The following is a 15,884-nucleotide window of genomic DNA, read 5'->3' on the forward strand; positions in this document are numbered from 1 at the left end:
CAATACTTTTGTATACAGAAGCTAACTTAGAGGCAAAAGTCTATAACAAATAGTTAGGGTTTATATAATAATCATTCATAKAAATAAAAATACACTGTTCCCTTAAATACTCAGATTGGCCTAATTTCCATGTTTACTCCCAAACCTTTCATTTATACTAAGAKTACATTTAATTAGCCTTGTTAGTTACACACATTTCATCATCCTTTAAAAAATACTTAAATTCCTTATTCTCATTATATCTCCTGTGGCATTGGCTTCTGCTGTCTGACTGAGAACAATCTATTATCAGTTTTCTATTGTCTTTCCTCAATAGTTTTGAGTATTTTTCTCATTCTCTTATCAGAAATAATAACTAGTAAATAATAGCTAACGATAAAAAAAATAGTTTTGCTTTCAAATGGTAGGCAGCGTCTAACTCTAGATTGCATAAGCAATTACAGGTGTTATGTTAAYTCCTACGTAACTTTTAGATAAGAATTTAAAAATGTCAAAAGAATGAACTCATGCAGTATAGAAAGTAACCAGAGGATATAATATTATTGGGAATCCATTGCAAGAAGAACTTTCGAATTTATCTTGAAGTTAGAACTCTTTTTTGAATGTTAACAGAGAGGGGATAGCGGAGAGACTTCAGATCTGAATATTTATATTTAAGTAAAGTCTTAGTTTTTGTTGTGGGGTAAATCCAAAACCAAAAGAGGCCTATTTTTCTCGTCTTCCTTTTCATATTGAAAAGATGTTCCAAGAACAACTATTCTCATGAGGTTTTGGCCCAAGATGGCAGGAACTTTAGGAAAAAACAGATGATCTCACAAGACCTCCGACATCCAAAGTACAAAAAAAAAAGTCTCACAAGTCAGTTTGCACCACATGCCACTACTTAGGGCCAAAAATCTGACTAGAAGAATCTACAAAAATGCTGGGCTACTGAAGTGAAAAAGAAAAAAAAATCCAGAGCTATTTTTGTCTCCAGCTTAAAGTCTAAGCCCAGATCTTACCACAAGATGGGTATGGTCTCGTCAGACTGACTCTTATATCTGCTCATGGATAATACCATGGCTGAGTGAAAACATTCAAAGAAGACGGCAAGAGGATCGTCATAGTACAAAGCTACTACTATATTTTCATACTTCAATAGTTTTCATCATCAAATCACAAGTGATGCAGTGAGGTACACAGCCCTCTCTGTTGTGATAATATGTCTGGGGAGGGAGTGAGGCAAATAGGACTGCTTAACTGTACAGGTACAGTGTGGTAGAGCTGATTTTGGACAGCAACTTTGACCCACACAGAATATTACTATCTTCAGGTCTGTGGTCAGCAAAGGCTGTTAGAGTTCATGAATGCCAGTATGATTGACCCACACCCAGAATTATTCACACACTTATGTGGATTCATTTTGTGCTGTGTGAATATTTGCACATCTATACTTAAAAGTAAGGTACTTACCATCTAATTGACATTAAGTATAACCACCGCTAGGTGAGTCTGAAAATTATAAAAAGTTATAAAAGGCTTTTGGTCCCATGTTCCCTTGGCCTGAACATCAATAGGTGTAAACTGGCATAGCTCCGTTTATTTCAGTGTCAGTTATATACCAGCTTTGAACACGGCCTTATATATTTATTGTACAAAATCATATTCACTGATTATCTAAAAATAACACTTTATRATTGAGATATGCTGTCAGTTTTGGAACAGGAGTTTCTGCAACATTTTGAAATTTTGCTAAAGTGCGAAAATAGAACATGGAATACTTTTTGCCAGATCTTTAAGTTATGAGTAGAGAGAGGATCTTAGAAGAAAATAGTATATCAAGCTCACGAGTGCAAGACAGATATTTATGACATGATTCGCTTCAGCCTTGTAGAATGAAAGTGGGAGTAATAAAATGTGTGCAGAGGAGTGTGCAAACTGTTGCATCCTCTGAATTCATTGAAGATGACGCGGAAAAGTTGTTTGGATGCTTTATTATGTGTGGATATCCTATTAAAAAATGCTAGCCTGAAAGTAAAAGCGGCCAGAGATAAAGATGAGCATGATGGGGTTGACACTACAATTAAACTTGAAAACCTCTTTTTATGTTACCCATTAAAAATCATGTTCAAACCAATAAACAGAATGAATAAACATAGTATCATTGTATGTGTATTATGCATCTATAAAAGTAGAATGCAAGACTCTACTGTAGTATTTCAGCTAGTTTTAGTTTGTTAGAAGAGATATGACTTTATTGTAGGAAAGCTTTGGAATAAGATAATCTTTAAGTTAACACACGCCCTTAAATAAGTTGCTCTACTCTCTAATGCTGTCAGGTCAGGCTTATTAGGAGCACTTCATTCTCTTAAATGTATGCTAAAAGAAAAAGCGATTAGGATGAAGAAGGGTCAATGAAGAACAAATAGGCCTCTCCAGAAACTGAGGAAAAGACTTTTTTAAGGTCTTTGGTGCTGCTGTTGTTCGAATGTGTGTTGTCCAGTCCCCTTTCTCCTGTGACCTGTATAGAGCTCAGCTGCCACCTCTTTGGAGTTACTTAGGCTGTGCTTCTCCCATGTGCCACCTAGGGCATCAGCACTGTTTTACCAGAAGAAACTAAATGGCAATCTGAGAAGGACCTGGGATCAGATCCTCATATGGGTAATTTAAGAAAGAGGGAAGCACCCAGAAAAGCATAGCTAAGACTGGTGCACAATTATCCCCCTTAGAATGAATTCTAGCTCAGGTGGGGAGATCCAGCAAGTGAAACACCTCGCTGGGAAAGCCTGGGGCCTGGCAGATTAACTCTGTGCACCAGCAAGAGATCTCCTTCCATCTTCTTCACCTTAAAGGGCAGATGTCTCTGACTTTCTGTCCTATTACTTATAGCATCTTCCTGCTGCAATGGCATAAATGCATAGAGAGAGATTCCTTGATCATTACATGGCATAAAACGCGTTTTCAGCCAACATAAGATGAGATWTCAGAAGGGGAAATTTTGGAATTATTCTAGCTGCAGATACCTTGCGTGGAGAAGCATCCTCATTCTCCCTCTGCCCCCCACCCCAGTCACTGCTCTGAGATGCCATGCACTACGCGTTTGAGAAGAGAGGCAGAATATGATATATAATCAGGTGTGATGGCTTTGTGTCATCATGGCCTTTTTGACCCACCAGAGGGAAAGAAGAAATATGTGCAGCCTTGGATAGGTGGAGGATATATCAAACTAGGGTATCCAAAAGACTATGTAAATGAGCTGATCTACACATACAGTTGATGGATTCCTGCAATCAATTTTTACACTTAATACTCACATAAGACTGTCAGGAAATATTTTTCTCCCCAGTGAAACTGACTTTTTTCATTGTTTACATTTTTCCGTTGAAATTCTTCTATCAGTATCAAAACTAGCCTTACTCTTTCAGCAGAAATGGAAAATTTTAAACAAAAAGTGATCTTTAAAAAATTGTTTTCTATTCAATAGAAAAGCCATTATCTGAGGGGAAAAAAATTGCTTTCGAATTTCCTGGCTGGCTGCAGTCTTTTTATTATTAATCTTGATTGTTTCAAACAAATAAGCACTTCCTAAAATGATATTACAGAACAATATTTCATTAAATAAAAGTCATCCATATCTCTTCAAGAAACATCCTATAATGGGAAGACATGAGAGGAAAGGAGAACTGGGAAACCTCACACTGAATTTTAAAGCCCATCTGACTATTGTGTGACATATAAGCACATTGTGTATATAGCATTTTTGCCTTACACAATGGTTTAAAAATATTGTGTTTTGGCGTCTTTCCTCCATTAAAAAWTTGATACAATGTCATGCACATTAATTGAAGCGGATGTGAGTGAAATGCAACCCTTRGATTTTATTATGTGAATGTAATTCAGGAAAAAAAGGAGGGGGGAAAGGGAAAAAAGACGGCTCAACAAATTGTCCTGGATTTATTTTCTTCATTTATATTAGGTTACCTAGAATGAAAAGCTGCCCAATGGATGTTAAATATAATAGCTAGGGAGTTTAATATGATTTCTGCTGCAAGAAAAACTGGACCAGATAAAAAAATCCATATCTTAATGATAGGTAAATAATCCTTTAGTATCTCAGATGTACATGCTACAGGCAGGAACTCTCTATTCATGAAAACTCTTTTATTCTTGTATGCCATTACTGCAGAGATATTGCTATATTGGTAGATATATTCCTCCACTGATAAATAGACTGCATAAACAATATGCCCCCCCATAAGCAAGATAATGCTAGTACATTCTAGCAATAATAGCTCCCCTGCAGGAGGCTACATTTTTCCCTTTTTCTAAATGCTAACAAGAATGACTGTAAGGTTATCCACGTAATGAAAAACAGGGGTAAAATAAGTGTCATGCATAGAACTCTCTTTCTGTCGCCTCTTCCATCTCAGGTGATAATATTGCAAATTTCTTTAGCCCCATGTACTCTGATGGCATGTGTGTGTGCATGTGTCCATGTGCACACATATAAGATATTTTCTCATTCAATAAATAAGTGCACACAGTTCTGCAATATCAATAAAGTTTTAGTTGCCCGTGAGATCCCTGCATATATTGGTTAACTACTTCATTTCAAAGGCTCTGATGAAGTCCGTAATCCAAGAGAATGTAGCACAAGTCCCTGCATGATGTACTGTAGGGTAAGCTGCTAAGAATCACTTGCAGCTCTGCATGGAGCCACATAGTTCTCTTTGATAAGTTGTCTGACCTGAGAAAGCTAAAAATACGTCCATTATTGTGAAGACTGTTGAAAGAATACTGGATTATTAGTCTAGATAGTGACAAGATTTTGAGACTGGTTTAGTTAACACACATTAGTATTCATGCTTTTAAAAACTAGGGTTTTTTAAGTTATGAAAAGACTCTCTTACATTTTTGGATGGTGGATTTGTAGCATCAGGATTTACATCTGTTTTCAGAAGAGTAGTCCAGTTCCCAGAGGATRTACACATAGACACAGCATTCTAGTACAGAGGGTACCACATCTACAGCGGCTCTATCTCTGTATATACATACACAACTGTTCTCTCTCTCATCATGTACAGACAAACTTGCACTGAACTAGCCCTGGTGTAGAGATACTTCAATTCTTCGTGAAAACTGACAAAGGGACAATTAACATTATCGCATTTGTATTGCTTCGCTTTTCTTTATCCTGGAGGAAGTGGGGCAGGGATGCCCTAGCCTGATATGAAACTCTCCCTTCAACTTCTGTGGCTRTATGAGGAAAGGGCTTGGCTTGGTATATCCCCACCGTCACCTGAATGGTGGTGTGATTCTTGTTGCRTTGTATAGGGCAGCCCAGGAGCACAAATCTCAGTTGTCCTTGTGACAAACAATGTCAATACTCAGTATCGGTTGGTGTTTAAATGATGCAGATGGCKGTGGATTTGACTGTAAGCTTTGGTTGGCGTTCAACACAGAGTGTAGACAAGTGATATTTCACAGGTGGGAACACTGTTTTTTTTTTTCCTTTTTGTGGAGAGAGTCAAACGTCTTGTTATGAATCAGGTGGAAAAAGTTAAGAGGAAGCAGGAAGAGGTGGAGGAGAAAACAACTACCGGTCTTGCTTTCAAAATGCTTTGCTTCAGGAGAGCCCACGTTGCTATCCATCTGCCTCTCCTCTCACAGAAACCACAGTAACAAACATAACAGTGCATTAACTTGGAGGCTTTTAAGGAAATGAATCTTGTTTTCCTTAAGTATGCTCCATTCTTTGCTCATAAAGGAACAGAGATTGAGAGAAAGAACGTAGACAAATGAGTCTTTTCAAGCATCATCTTTCACAGCACAACATAACTTCGTTTTTGTAATGCCTACCATATAAAGGCTTTTCCAAAAGACTTTACAGTGTTAAATAACGTATTTACATAGTTAAAAATATTAATAGCAGGATAGAGAGGAAATTGACAAAGTTGAAAGACAAAGCTACTTTGGGGGTTTTAATTGATTACGTATGGAAAAAGATGGAGAGTCAGGTAGGCAGAGAAATGAGAGAGTATTTTTCAGATGSCTGGAAGAAGGAGGACAATGTTCCTTCACCCAGCAATGGGAAATGCACYGGGATCAGATAGCACTACCAGCAAGGATACGTATAGGAAGATGAAGGGACAAGTGGAAAAACAGGGACAGGAATTCATTCACCCCGATTAAATTCCACCTAATGGAAGCAAGTTCTAACCTCTGGAGTTAAAAAAAACAGAGCATTTGGATGGACATGGTATGTAATGCAAAACTTGCTCTCATATAAACTTCCAGTAAGCTTTCATAAAGAATYCAAAACTCAGGCTGAATTTGCCATAAAATGTGATCAGATTCATAAAAATTTTCTCTAAGACAAATCTAAGTTCCCTCCTGTGCATCTCATTATCCTGGAAAACAAGTTACAGCAGGTCTGATATCCTTTCTTGAACGGTTCTCCACCGATAAAACTTCAGAGGCACAATTTCTCTGTTCTCCTATTCATCAGGTTTTGACAACAACATTTCCTCCTTTCATAACACTAGAGCTACATAGATAAAAGGTATTCCATTTCGTAAAGGATTTTAAGATTCTAAAATAAATTTCAAACTTTGAGTAAAAAATAAATTATTTTCAAGTTCTCTGTGAATGAAAATAAGTAAAAAGTAGTAATTTCAGGACATTCAAAATATTTAGCTTGCTTAATATTCATTTTTAATRTAGTTACATTTAACTACATGAGCAGTACCTGAATTATATATAAAAAAGTTGTTTTCAAGTGAAAAGTCTAAATATTTCATTCCAAAAATGTATGAAGAGGATGTTTTGACATCATCAAAATGGTTTCTTATTTCCCTTTTTTTCTCTAAATGAAATTATTGCAAAACCTCCCAATTTTGCAAAGCTTTTCATTTTTGACAGAATCTTAGATTTCAAAAGAACTTGGTACAATTGAATTTTCTTTAGCCTGCTCTGAACAAATGCTGAATTTCCAAATATCACCTCATAAAACAAAACAACAGAAATACAGATCTGGCTCTTACTCCTGCTTCCTCCTGTGATTTTTCTCTCCTTACTTGTCAGTAGCACCAGCTGTGCGAGATCCCTCTTATTGTARGGCCGTATGCAGAAATCCCTTGGATTTGCTAGCCATTGCTGGTTGCTTTGCACGTGTGGTGATATGATGTCAGTGGAAAAGCTGAGTGAGGTGCAGTTCACTGATGAATCATACGTGGGATTTGGGGAACTGAAAGCATCTCTCTTCTTCCGTTGCTGCAATGGTTAACAGTTCTCTGAATGAAGCACTCCCTCCGAGATGTTAGTGGGGCTTCATTTCAGAGAGGACAGAGGAATGGAAACAGGACGTAGGATATGATCCAGTCCTTCTCATGGAGATCATGTATCTTCTTCATCTGTCAGCTTCCTCATCCATTTAGTGTCCATCTGGTGGCCACCWAGAGTTAATAGACCTCAACCATTTAGTGTTCATCAAGGCTGACTGCTTTGTCTAATGAGAAATATTGTTTGCAGGAGAACTACAAAATACAATGACTCCTCAGAAGCCATATAGCTATACAGAGAAACAATAGAAAAACAAAACAAAACAAAAAAAAAACCCACCAAGAAGCCGAATTTACCATCCTTGACAATCATTAACAGCAGTTGTTCTTACCTGGCTCCTCTGTTCATTCATTTTTGTCTTCCTCTCTTGCTCAAGCCTTTTTTTCACTTAGAACATTTCATATCAGAAGGAGCAGGTTTACAGGTTTTTTTCAGGTCTCTATAGTATATGTAGTATATATAAAACATTGTAAACTGGAGGAAGAGAGTAAGAGAGTGTGAGGTGGTAATGACAGCAACAGGGTCATGTAYTCATAAAGAAGCACAAAACATAAAAGAGTTAGGAGCCTTTATAAAACTCTAGCTCAAGATATATAACAATAATGTTCATATACATTTTGGAGGAAAATATCAAAGATTTAAGGATTTGTAAACATCAGTTAACTATATTTCATGAGATTTTTCCTTGGCAGTATATGCAAAGTATTATGCAATTCCATTGTACAGGAAAGGATACTATGCAAACCTTTCCCTAAGTAATATAGCACTCTTGTTGGAATTCAAAGTAGTGCCTAGAATTCCTTTCTTTGTCCACCAGAAAAAAACAAAAAAATAGAAAACCAGGAAAATGATATTCTAGACCCTTGATGAATAAAATACAAGAATAAGGCTGGCTATTACAAACTTTTTACCATTTCCAGTGGCAGAAATCATGCGAGTAAAAAATTATCTCATCAGATTTTGAAAACTTGAGGCCCAGAATCACCTGTGAAATGTGCTTTAGATTTCTCTACTGCTGAATCTGAGTKGGTCTCAAACCTATACAAGAAACTATGCCTCCTACACTGATTCTGCATATCATCTCTTCAGCCCATCTCTTCTACTGAAAAGAGAAGTTACGTAGGAAATGAATTTTAGTCACCCACTGTCTGTGACATGCACTACTTATGAATCTCTATTGCAAACTGGTGTATTCTTGGAACTTGGAAAAAGATGATTCATCAGAACTAATAAATTTAGAGAAAGAATTGTTTAATTTAGGTCATTAGGTTACCCATAATATATTACAATACTCACAAGAGCTCAACATCCTCGCGTTTCTGTGAATTACGGTGTTCTATGTATTCCTCATACATTCTTGTTAGCATTTGAACACTCCTGGGCTCTTGTACCTGCTGCCCTCAATTACTTCAACAAGGAATAGCTCTTTCTTGGCTCTGCTACTGTTTCTACCTGCTGGGAAGGAGGGGAAAAATGTCACTGTACAGGTAAATGGGATCCCTGAGATGTTTTCACTTACTGAAGGCTGGAATATATGAGAAATCTCTGCTCAAAAGCACTAGAGAACATTGTTGTTGAAATTGTATCAGATTTTGAGAGATTCAAATTCCATGGCCAGAAAGCTTATTCATTTTGAATCAGAGCTGACTGGCACAGTGACCACAYGGCTAGAGTCAGTAGTTCCTGGGTTATCCTCTTCTTTCGATCTGTGACTCACKTTTTGGTCTCGGACAAAGCCTTCAGTAAGATTTGGAAGCTTGTATCTCAATTTCTTCATCTGTAAAACAGGCCAGCATGATAAATATTTACTTCTCTAGGGTAGCTCCTTGGGCTTTGTGGGATTCTTTGGTTCATGTTTGTAAATGTAAATGAGTTTTGTGAATGTTAAATGTTATAACATTATAATGTCATAACATTATGTGCAGTTCAGGAACTTTATTATGGATCCCAAGGCAGATAGCAGGCTGGGAAATGGAAAAGCTAGAAGAAAAACTGGAGCAAGCAGATAGGGATGCTTGAATGGGAAAAAAGAAATTACTGGTGGGGGAGACAGCACCACTGAGAGTCTGTGCTGGAAGCAGTCTCACTCACAGCAGCCTTCAGACTGCCATTCCAGACAGGAACTGGTCGCAACTGGTTGCAAACACAAAACTTAGAATTGGGGTTTAAAGAAACAGAAAATAATATGCAAATGCTGTGAGAAAAATTCTAGCTGTTGGGAGTATTAGTCATTTCATGGCAGAGAGGACGCAGCAAAGTCTGGGAGAACCATCAGATCCTGTGTGGGAGTTCACAAAGAAAAGTCCCCTTTAGAGTCTATTTCATCTGAATCATTTCTCTTTTGAATCACGAGATAGATTACACCTGCCTTTGGCACTTTACTAACCGAGGATAAAGATGTAGCTTGAAATCTCAACACTTTCTCTAGCTGGTTTTACTGAGTACGTGGAGGTAGAAAAATTCTTCACCCGCCCAATGTATTCCCTCTCAAGGAGTTCAGCACTTCCCCACTTGAACTGAAGGGAAGCTGCCAAATTGCAGCTGTCCACTGCGAATAGAAGGGGAATTTTCCACAAGCCCCTTTCACTCTTAAAAATGTAAGAAAAGGCTTCTACCTGAACTGCCTATGAGGGGACGTACTGTAGGAGGTGAAGCTGGAAGAGCAGAGAGACTGAGAATAGCTAGATAGTTTCTCTCCACTGTTTTCAGTGTAACTTCAGTGAAAAAGCACCATCAGCCAGGTCTCCTATTGCTGCTTTCCAGTGTTGCTCTAGCCACTGCTTTCTTATTTATTGAATAACTTCAATTTTTACTCCTCTTCAGGAGAAGAAATAGGATGGAAATTTATAATGGGGGAATGTTCCCATGGACTTGTTGTAGAACTCTTTATTTTTGCTGATTATAAAGGTCTGCTTGGACACCACGTTGCCTTTTTAATAAGGCGAGGTGTGCACAGTAGATGGACATTTGTGATGGTTTCAGTGGGATAAAGTACCTCTTAAAATTAGATCTGTAAAACCATAATCAGCTAACAATGCACAGGATGTACACTAAACCTTGGAAATTTCCCTTCGTATATCATCTAAGGAAAAGATTAATCTTAAAGTTGAGGCATATGCATCTCTCTTCTGTAACCACGAGGATATTGTTTAATGTCCAAGGAAGAATTGAATATCTTTCCATTTTATATAAAGAATGTAATAATACATATTTTCTAGTTTACTAAAAGAAAATGACATTCTTACAGAAAAGAAGTGAAGCAAAACTAGATAAAAAATAAGAATTTCAAAATGGCAGAGTGGAGAACACAAATATTTTGGSATGTGGCAAGAGATCTGCATGATCTTATTAACAGGTTCTTGGTACTGACAGCTGTAGTTCAGGTTACAAAGCATTTTCCAGTTTCATTTTCTCACAGCTTTCTGAAGCTTTCCCTCGTGAGGTTAAATTTTTGCAGACTTGGTTTGAACTCTTAATTTCAAACAAAAACTAGAATTAAAATGAAATGGTGAAAAACATATTTCGATTGTTTTTTAACATTGGCATCTGTGAGCTCATAATGGGTAGAAGAGTTTCAAAACATCTCGTGTCCCTACTGCAGAAGACATGCTTATCAAGGACATCTGACATCTTACGTTGTGGCCTAAATTGGGCTTCCTGTTTTAGAGAGGAGCTTTTAGGCGAGGAAGACTCCCCTGTAAAACAGCAATCTCTTCAATGTTATATATATAACATATTATCTTCTGGGAAAGATCTGTCACTGAACAAGCCTGGTCTACAGGTTCCGTTAAATACAGAAACAGAACTTACTGAGAYCCTTGCAGCTCAGATCCTGAGGTTTCTCTTGAAATCTGCTCATCATCATAAAAGTTGGTCAACACCAACTTTTCTGTTCGACACCAGCTGATTCTGTTTTTCATCTGTCTCCTCTTCATACTACGTGGCCCATTCAGAAGTCCAGGGAGTCCCAGGAAATCTACTCTACCAGCAGCTACCAGCAGGTGCTCCTAGCTAGACCAAAATCAGCTTTCWTCTTCTTGAAAATGCTAGATGGAATCAGGCATCTTTATTTATATATGGGATTTAAGCATAAGATTATGAAGTACTGAAAATGCTTATGCCTGTATCCTGGAAGAGATTACTTCTCAACAGACGATGCTATCAGGCCTTCTCATTTGGTAGATTTTCTGTAATTTGGGAGAGAGGGAAAAGTCATTATCTTATTTTAAGGCTTTGCTATTCAGTGTGACTTTTATGTTATGATAGCCATTTTCACTTATTCTACATTGACTTTAATTCTCAGGCTCTTAGATTTGTAATTTTTGTTTCCAAGACCTGTGAGTGTCCTTTTGAGGACAATATTGGATACTTTTATTTCAACAGGGTAAACTTTGAGCTCTTCTTTTTCTTCATTCTCTCTAGATATCTTATTCTGTTCACTCTCATTTAATTTGGAACTCTGTTTTGTTTCTTGTACTCTGTTTTGTGTCTTGAGTGGAATACTGAGACATACACGCATGAATATGCATTTGACATCAGATGCTAACCACAATTAAAGTTTCYTGGGCGATGGATGAATATCATCTTTATTTGTGTGAAGTATTTTCTACATGGACATCACTATAGGACTAAAATATGCAAAATACAGCAGGCATTAGTAAAAGAAGGAGGTAAAAGAGCTAAGAATAAGTGACTTATGTTTTACTCCTTTTCTGTCACAGGAGTTTAAGCATGTCACTAAACTTCAGCATGAAAATTTCAGTGCTTTCTATGTAATATATGAATAAAATTAATTATCTGCTCACAAAGGCAGGTATAAAGTTCATTAGGATTTTCAAATATCTTTCAGGCCCTTTAAGCTAAAATGAATTTTTATGGATAGGTGGATGTACAATATTACCAGTTCCTGTGGCAGGAACAATCAAGCATCATTTGCTCGGCAACATGAGGCCCTGATCCCCCTCAGAGTTTGAGGTGTCCAGACATATATATATATATAAAGAAAAGAAAAGAAAAAGAAAAAAGAAAAAGAAGAATGCCCTAAATATTGGAAGTGAGTGCCCTGTCAGCATTAAAAAACTCAATTAAATATGTGTTCTTTTCTTCTCCTCCCCCCCCCCCCACTTTTTTTCCTTAGATTCATGTAGTGTGGAGAACAATTTAAGAGCATGACAGTCTGATGAACTCCTGTCCTGCCACTGTAATAGTGTAACTATCCTCTAGTAACCACAGCATTGCATACCTCTAAAAACAATATCAGGAAAATATTTAATGTGTTTCAGCCACCTTTTATGTTACTCCATAATTAATTTGTAGCATGTATTAAATATTATTACACTGGTTTTGTGTTCTGATTTTTCATGACTTTAGAAAGAACCACTAATAACAAAAAGTAATTCTATGATAATTAACAGCATCAATTCAGAGTGAAGTTAATGGCACTGTTTACGTTACAAAGGCAAGCAGGATTTGGCCCTAAGAACGACATTTCATCTGGCAGTAACTGTGTCTGTCTGTAAGGTACCTGTAYCAGCTGCCAGGTAGGCAGCTGAGGGCATCCACCAAAAATACAGCGAGAAGAGTGTTTGTTGGATTGTTGTGTGACATTTTGACCTAATAATGTAGGGTATTTTTTGTGGCTGTTTGGAAGGTGGACATTCTACTCCATCTGGAGAATATTTCAGGAAACCATATAGAGAGGAGTTGCCCCAAATGATCTTGATAGAGTAAAAAAAAAAAAAAAAAAAAAGAAGAAGAAGGAACAGAAAAAGAGACAGACAGACAGAGAGTAATCAAACAAAAGAGTAACACTTCAGGGATAAAGTCAAGTCATTTAGATTAAGGCTAACACTGAATATTACAACAGAAGCCAAAGTCCAGGTTAAACAGACATTCCTCACATCCCTCTTTCTGCTCTCTCTTTCTCATATAAATTCAAAATCAAGAACATATTGAAGCTGATTTTCATAAGTGATTCTTTATCCTGATACAAAGCCTTCTCTCTTGCACTTCAGCAGTTTTCTCAGTTTTTAGCTATATTCTCAGTTCAGTACAACTCATTTAGCCAATAATCCTGAGGCCTGCTTAAAAACAGAGCTCTGAAAACAATTGCAATTATCATCTCACCTACTTTCTTTTSTCATTGGAAGCATCAACCCTATCCATTTATTATTCAACTCAAATTTAATTTGTAACAGGGTTTAAAGAGAGTGAAGGAAAAAATGTTTTGTATATTTTAATATATGTAATATATTTTAGAGTACTGTTTTTAAAGCATGGGAGGAATGAATATTATTTTCACTATTCCTATTTCAGAGTCTACACACTGAGACTGCCCCTTGCTTTTAAGCTTTACAATCATTGCAATGATTCCTCGGTGGTGTAGTAGATCTACATAGTCACAGACATAATGCAATCTTTAAAAAACAACTATATTCTTTAAAAACATTTTTTCTTTTTTTTTCTTTCTCCTTTTTTTATACCTTCTACATTGTGTAGCACTGGAAATGCTGAATCTCAAATGGGTACTCCCAGCTGGCAATCTTTATTGAAGGAAATGTGATACTTTTGGAATACTATCTAGCTAAGGATTTTGAAGTCTTTTAGCAACATTAATTAAATAATTCTCTCAACACCTCACTTGAAGTACTATTATCAGCCCCACTTTTTAGATGAGTAAACTGAGTGTCTTGTCCAACCTCAGATATCAAGCCAATAAATGCAGTAAGCAAAGAATAATGCCAAATTTCTTCATTTCTATCCTCTCAACACTTAGAGTTACTCATTTGCAATCCTTCTTTTGTCACTGTGCCATGCAACATACCTCAGACCCTAAGGGAAAATGAGGGGAACTTTGCCTTTAATGGAAATTCGAAAAACTTACTGTGATTTGCACATAAATGCTTTGGAGTCACCAAATAGCTATTTTCAATAGAAGTGCAATTTCACACACACACACACAAAGTGCTTATTGAGCTCTACTTAGATAAGGGAGGAAAGAGGTTTTAAGAAACTACCAGCTCCCATGCTTTATCTTCAGGTACCTCCTTAGTGGTTTGGACCAGAAACCACTTGAGGGCATCTCAAGAGGTGATGGCCACCTTTGACCAGTCACATGTAGTAGCAAATCTTGGCTGATGAGTGGGTGGCTACACCCCTGAGTGCACCTGGATGTGCTAGCAAGTGTTTGACAGATATTGGGTTTCAAATATTGCCAGTAAGAGCTATTTTTCCCCACTTGAGCCTATCTGAAACCACAGTAGAAAAATTAGTGGATCWGATGAAACACGGCTATGGACTCTGCGGTTTTGCCAGCATGCTCATTTGTCTAAATGCTTCATAACCTTGATTCCCAACTGTATGTAGCAACTATAAAATAAACCTGGAATTTCACAGAAATGGCAGTTTTATTGTTCTTCTCAGATCTTCTAAAGTAAGGGGCTCCCCTTTGTGATCTGGTACTCACAGACCTAAGGGTATAGTTTGTGAATTTCTGTTGCCAGTAGATATCAAATATAGAATTTTTTGATAGTCAGATGCCAAATGAAATTTTAAAGGAAACAGTTTCAGAGCAGTATTCATCTTACATATGAATGCCAAGGTTTGGCTTCATTTCCAAAGTCTATAAGACTTTTCAGGTTTTCTTCTTGCCGTTAGACTACTATACCTTCTGACTGCTACATGATCCTCTCATTCCCCAAAAGGTCCTTTGTTTTTGCTGTGTTAGTCCCTACCTCCTAGTCCATTTCACAGTTCTTCCTTCCAACTACAAATTTTGGGGCAGATGGGCTTTTGAAAAGAAATGAGAAAATAGCTCTGTAGCCTCACACTTATACCGAGCATCTTTTCTGTAGRGAAAGGTTCAAAGGCTCTTTCAGCGAATCATAGAATCATAAAATCAGTAAGGTTGGAAGGGACCTCTGGAGATCATCTAGTCCAACCTCTCTGCTCAGCAGGGTCACCTAGAGCATGTTAGACAGGGTTGCATCCAGGAGGGCCTTGAAGATCTCCAGAGAAGGAGACTCCACAATCTCTCTGGGCAACCTGTTCCAGTGCTCCGTCACTCTCACAGGGAAGAAATTCCCCCTCACGGTCAGGCCGAACTTCCTSTGCTTCAATTTCTGCCCATTGCCTCTTGTCCTATCACACGGGGCAGCTGAAAAGAGTTTGTCCCCGTCCCCTTGACACCCTCCCTTCAGGCACTTGTACACATTGATAAGATCCCCCCTCAGTCTTCTCTTCCCCAGGCTGAAGAGGCCCAGCTCTCACAGCYGTTCCTCACAGGGCAGGTGCTCCARCCCTCTGATCATCTTTGTAGCCCTACGCTGGACTCTCTCCAGTAGCTCCATGTTTCTCTTACACTGGGGAGCCCAGAACTGGACACAGTACTCGAGATGAGGCCTCACCAGGGCTGAGTAGAGGGGCAGGATCACCTCCCTTGACCTGCTGGCAACACTCTTCCCAATGCACCCCAGGAYACCATTGGCTTTCTTGGCCACAAGGGCACATTGCTGGCTCATGGTCAACCTGTCATCCACCAGCACTCCCAGGTCCTTCTCTGCAGA

This window comes from Rhea americana, unplaced genomic scaffold (assembly GCF_003343005.1).
Source record: "Rhea americana isolate MKP2758 unplaced genomic scaffold, rheAme1 scaffold_5, whole genome shotgun sequence".
NCBI classification, from domain to species: Eukaryota; Metazoa; Chordata; class Aves; order Rheiformes; family Rheidae; genus Rhea; species Rhea americana.